At 42.0% G+C, this 6,000-nt stretch overlaps 1 long non-coding RNA gene across 2 annotated transcripts in view; it reads right to left on the bottom strand.

The window, feature by feature from the left end:
• Window positions 1-5,826: 5,826 nt before the first annotated feature.
• Window positions 5,827-6,000, bottom strand: part of LOC146797828 (uncharacterized) — a 109,956-nt gene continuing 109,782 nt past the window's right edge. For both annotated transcript variants that reach the window (XR_014968541.1, XR_014968542.1), the window contains one exon: window positions 5,827-5,950. This is a non-coding gene — a long non-coding RNA (uncharacterized LOC146797828). The remainder of the gene's footprint in view (window positions 5,951-6,000) is intronic.

Raw genomic sequence — 6,000 nt, 5'->3', positions numbered from 1 at the left:
AAATGCCCACAAACTCTCATATTGGATGTATGTTTGCAGCATTACTCAGTGGAGAGGGGGGTGACCCACCAGGGGTTTTTGTTTAAGTTTGGAGATCCGAATTTTTTTTAAAAAAGTGAAATTGAAGGTGCTGCGAGACATGGCAAAAACTTGGAGTAGACTCAGGGGTTCTCTAAAGATTGGTTATTTTATAAATAGGTCACCATTGTGGAATTCACCAGCCTCCCCAGATTGGTTGATGGATAGCCTTGCAATACCTTTGAGGGAGGCAGGTTTGGAGGTCTGGGGGGATTTATTCCTGGAAGGGTGTTTGCTTCCATGGGAGGCTCTGTTATCTAAAATAGGACCAGGCCTCTCTAGGTTTAAGTTCCTTCAGATTACAAGTTGGGCACACTCACAGATCTCTGCTAGGGGCAGTTGTTTACTAGGAGGAGATAGTAACCTAGTGACGCAGTTATTGGATAAACCACCAGCCCGAAAGGAGGTCTCGACATGGTATGAGTTATTATTAGAAGAGATGGATGGCGAATTTAAACTACCAGATTTGTTGTGGGCCTCTACCATTACCGACCAGAATATTGAGAGTCTGTGGTTTACATCTTTTCAGATTATGTGGGACATAGTGAAACCTGCTTGGCTTCGTAGGAACCATCTTTTTACCCTACATAGGGCCTATTATTCGCCACAGAGACTCTCAAAGTTTTCTAAGGGCATTCCAGTGACATGCCCCAAATGTGGACTGATTGCTGCCACAGATATACATATGTTCCTTGAGTGTCCCCTTCTGTCCCCGTATTGGAAGGCGATTAGTATATCACTCTCATCGGTTTTGGGTTTCGAAGTCCTGATAACCTCTTCTCTTGTAATTTTTGGAGTTTCATCTGAAGTTCGGGGTCCGGCGAAGAACCTTCTCTTTTATTGCATATTGTTGGCCCGAAGAGAAATTTGTAGGAAATGGAGCTGGTAATCCTGACAAAAGAAATTTTTGGATTTGTTTGAATTGGATGTAATAGGTATACCGGGCGATGGGGTTTTTATTTTATTGTATTTTATTTTTTATTTTTTTCCCCATGGTCCAATGATTAAGCTGCTTGGGGAACTCCATGTGCTGTATATCCATTAGGGCGCCCTCGATATCGATATCAATAGCAATGGGTACTCGACTGCAGCAATGTTACCTCCTTGGTTTTTTTTTTCTCAATGGTTGTCTTGGGGAGACGCAACCTTCTTGCGCCCCTAATTGGTAACCAAGGGCGGAAAATGAGGACCAAAACATTTTTTAAATAAGAACCCAAAATATATGGATTTACGGACTGAATTTCTGTGGCCCATAAACGTTGTCTATTAACCAAGAAACTACAATTCCCCTGAGGCCGTGCAGATATAAGGCCCTGCTAGCACGAACTAGGAGGGATATTTAGGCGGTTTGTCGCGCATAATTATTGAACTCTTGCCTTTGTTTCCTGTGTGGTCCTGGACACACTGAGTGGGCGAGGTCTCCTTCGTAGCCATCGAGGTCGGATGTGGCAGCGGTATCAGCGTAGAAGACGCTGAGGTTGTGTTCACAGCAGGGAGTTATTTTCAAACTGAGTCTTTAGGTGGAATTCTCCGTTTGGGATTCCATATCAGTGGATTGCAGCACACCAGGCGGTGTGCGTTTTTAAGAGCAGAGTGAACCGGCGCTGAGGAAGAAGCAGATTTGCTTGGTCCTGGGGATGTAGCAATAGGAGCAGTTTTGTCCCAGAGAGACACGAATGTAGGACAGCTACTTCCTGCAGCATATATGATCCAAAAAACGAAATTCCACAGAACAGAATACAAGGTGCAGAAAAGGATCTATTAGCCATCAAAGAGGTCTCCTCAGAATGGAGACATTATCCCTGGGGGGCTCGTCATTCAGTGACTGTGTATACAAACCATCGAAAGATGTGAGACAACTGTCTCAAAGTCAGATGCGTTGCATGCAGTTTTCTTAGAGTATGATTTTGTGGTCACATTTCATCCAGGGAGCAAAAACCATAAGGCAGATGCATTCTCTAGACAGGACTCAAAAAGCATACAAAAGGAAAAATCTATAGACTCCATAATGGCCCCTTCAATGGTTTTATGCATAGTGACTGTAGTTAATTTCCTGGACGCAGTTAGAAAGAACGGATCTCCTAATTATTTGGTGGAGTGGGCTGCAAAGACCCGCAAAGAAGTATTAAGCAGGGGTTACCATTTCAAAACCATCAACTATACCTACCCACTAAGGCAATTCAGGTGAAAGCGTTCAATTGGTGCCATACATCAGTTCTGGCAGGACATTCAGGATATGCAAAAACCTTGGAATTGGTTTGATGTTTATTTTGGTGAGATAAAATGGCAAATGACATCAGGAGCTTGGTACAAGGATGTGAAGTATATGCTAGAGCCAAGACTGATCATGTCAAACCTAAGGGGGCTGTTACAGCCTATGCCCACACCCAATCAACCTTGAAAGAATGTGAGTTTAGATTTTGCTACTGGGTTACCTTGAGATCAAGGATATACTGCCATATTAGTGGTAGTTGACAGTTTGACGAAAATGGACCATTTTCTTCCCTGCAAGACCGTACCTACAGCCGGGGAAATGGCTAACATGATGTGTGAGCATGTGGTTAAGTTCCATGTGATCCCAGAGATCATAGTGTCAGATAGGGTGCCTCAGTTCTCAGCTAGGTTTTGGCGACTATGGTGTAAGGCATTAAATATATCGGCCGCTTTGTCTACGAGTTTCCACCCTCAGACAGACAGGCAAACAGAGAGATTAAATCAGACATTGAAGCAGTATCTGCAGTGTTATGTCAGGAAAGCCACAAATACATGGGTGTCATTGTTATGGTTAGCAAAACTTTCATACAATAATGCATGGCACTGTTCCATAGGTACATCTCCTTTTAATGCTAATTATGGCTTTCATCCCAAATGCCTGGCCATAACCATACCCTCGGAGGTAGCCTATCAACCTAATGCTCTGGCACACGTATAAGAAAAACAAATGGTGAAGGGAAGAATACAGAAGTTTCTAAACATATCAACAATACAAATACATGGGCTGATTGTCATCGTAGTAAAGGATCTCAGTACCAGCCAGGAGACAAGGTTTGGTTATCTACAAAAAATATACAGGTCAAACTAAGGAGTACATTCCATCCAAAGTTCATAGGTCCCTATGAAGTACTCAAACAAATTTACCCAATAACGTACAAACTCAAATTGCCCATAACTCTAAGAATTCCTTCTATATTTCATAGCAGTCTTCTTAAGCCAGCAAAATCTAAAAAAAGAAAAGCCACACCACCAGTGATGCAGAATGGCCAAATTCAGAATAAGGTATGTCATATTCTGGGATTCATGGGAACCATGCAACAATGTACATGCTCCTCTGGCTGTACCAGTTATTCATAGAGCGAACCCTTCCAAACATGGCTGTAAGAGTCGCATGGGAGGAGGGCCTACTGTCAAGAAAAGACAGATCTATGCGCCTTCAGATTCAGACATTGATTATTTGGGAAGGGTTCACGTCAGAAGAATTAAATAAGAACGCAAAAGGCTTTTACATTTACGGACTGGATTTTTGTGGCCCAAAAATGTTGTCTACTAACCAAGAAACCTCATCTCCCATGAGGCCGTGCGGATATAAGGCCCAGCTGGTACGAATTAGGAGGGCCATTTAGGAGGACTCCGCTTGGCAGTTAATCAGGCATAATTATTGAACTCCTGTCTTTGTTTTCTGGGCAGTCCCTTACCCACTGAGTGGGCATGGTCTCCTTCGTTGCCATCAAAGTCAGATGTGGCAGCGGGATTGGCTTAGAAGATGCAGAGGTTACGTTCAGAGCAAGGAGTTATTTTCAAACAGAGCCTCAGGTGGAATCTCCATTGAGGAATGCTTATTGGTGGATTGCAGCACACCGGGCGGTATGTGTTTTCAAGAACAGCGTGAACCGACACTGAGGAAGAAGCAGATTTGCTTGGTCCTGGAGATTCTGGAATACTCATTTGTCAAATTCCTGGAGCTGCAGGTGGCAGTTTTGATAAACCCTGGAAGGTAGCGAAGATTTAGCGGGACTTCGAAACATCCACATAAGGGCAACATTTTATTTTCCTATTTTTAAACCCAGAGTGCATTCTGAGAAGGACCCAGTTCTTGTGATGCTTGCTTTACATTTCTCATTTGTCCATGATTACAGAAATACATCTTGGGGATTCCTTACTTTATTTGTTACATAAGGAATGGAAGGACTTGAACTTCTATTACTTACCCGTGGCGGCTCCTCCGCTAAGGCGGAGGAGACGTCCCCCACTGCTTTGCAGAAGTTAAAGAAAGGGAAAAAAATGATAACTGTAGGTAATTATCATTTAATTTTTTCCCGCTGCCGGTAGATTTGCTGGGGGGGCTGCTCTGATGACAGAGGAGCAGGGAAGGAGTGGTTTGCCCACTCCAAATGCGCATGACTGGATACAAATGTATAATTGAAAATAACCTGATTAGTCTTGGACAACAGGTGTTATAGAATAGCTCTTAGAGGATCTCCTACAGAACGGTTTTGTCTGGAGTATGAATGATAGTATGAATGCGATGGTGTGACAGGGGAGATTGTTGGTGTGAAGTCTGAGTGTGGGGTTACTTTTGTATTTGATGTTTACTTTTGTATTTGATGTTTGTTATCTGAATTCAAAAAATGAAACTTATCATATTGTGGACAAGGTCATTTATAAATTGACAATCTTCCTTGTACTTGTGCAACAATGATGTACAATTGTAAATAATGTGTTTTTATTAAGTAATTACAGTGAATTTTGATATATATTTTTCATATTGATAAAAGTTCTTTAAAAACAAGAAAAATAATACAATACATATTTTTTAAATGAATTGTTGTATGTCACATTGCAGGTGGGCACTTGTTTAGGCAACGAGCCATTGGAGGCAATAGTTAAAGTAATATAGGTCGGATAAGAGGTTGTGTATCAGTATTGAGTATTTCGCCCTCCTCTTGGATCTAAAATCATATAGGGGGTACCTTGTTTTCTATTGGAATCAAGGGTTGTATAAATATCCCAATGCATACCATAGTAAATGAATGTGCTGAAAGTGGAACACTGGGTCAGCATCCATGCACCTTCGACAAGCCTCAATTACAGAAGTTAGCAAAAGTGTGTGCCTCAACATCACTGAAGTGGCAAGAAGCACCACCACTGGTTCTCATTAGCCTCAGTAATACTTCTAATAAAAAGACAGGACTCTCTCCCATGAAGTGCTAATGGGGAGGGCCATGAAAATTCATTGTATTCCTTCAGCTGCACTTCTATCCATAAATGATGATGTTGTACTGGATTACTGCAAAGGTCTGGCTGATGTCATTCCTCTGTCTCTTATCAAGTCAACTTGGCAACGCCTTTTGCAAAAGAAGAATTGCACCACAAGCTCTAGCCAGAAGACCAAGTTGAAGAAGCACACTTAAAAGTCTTGCCTAGAGCGAAGGTGGAGGGATCCTTTTCAAGTAACCCTTGTGAAAAACACTGCTGTGAAGTCCACTGAATTGCCACATTGGATCCATGCATCTCGCACGAACAGAGTGAAGACTTTAGATAAAGAAGTGGTGACAACAACCACTGATTCACAGTGGCAAGCTTGAGTTTGCTTCATGGATCCAGAGAGGGTTGGTTAAAGATCAAGACCAAAATCAAGATCAGAATCAAGAACAGCAAGAACAGACAAAAAACACAAGAAACTAAAAAGCAAGGATTAAAACCGAACAATTTAGTTTCTTAATCTTGAACCCCAAAGGAAATCAGTTTGCTGTGGAAAGAGAAAATCTAATTGTTCCAGTTAGAAATATGACTCAAGTGGCAAGTGAAGATGCATCAGCAGTCATCAGGGGATCTGAAGATGAGAATGTGCATCAAGGAGAACCGTTGCCTGTATCTGTGAGAGGAAGAAAAAGAATGTTCAAGAAAATACTCTGACTAGAAACA

The sequence above is a fragment of the Triturus cristatus genome, chromosome 9 (assembly GCF_964204655.1).
Source record: "Triturus cristatus chromosome 9, aTriCri1.1, whole genome shotgun sequence".
Classification (NCBI taxonomy): domain Eukaryota; kingdom Metazoa; phylum Chordata; class Amphibia; order Caudata; family Salamandridae; genus Triturus; species Triturus cristatus.
The sequence above is the reverse complement of the archived record's forward strand: the minus strand, read 5'-3'. Positions and strand labels throughout refer to the sequence as shown.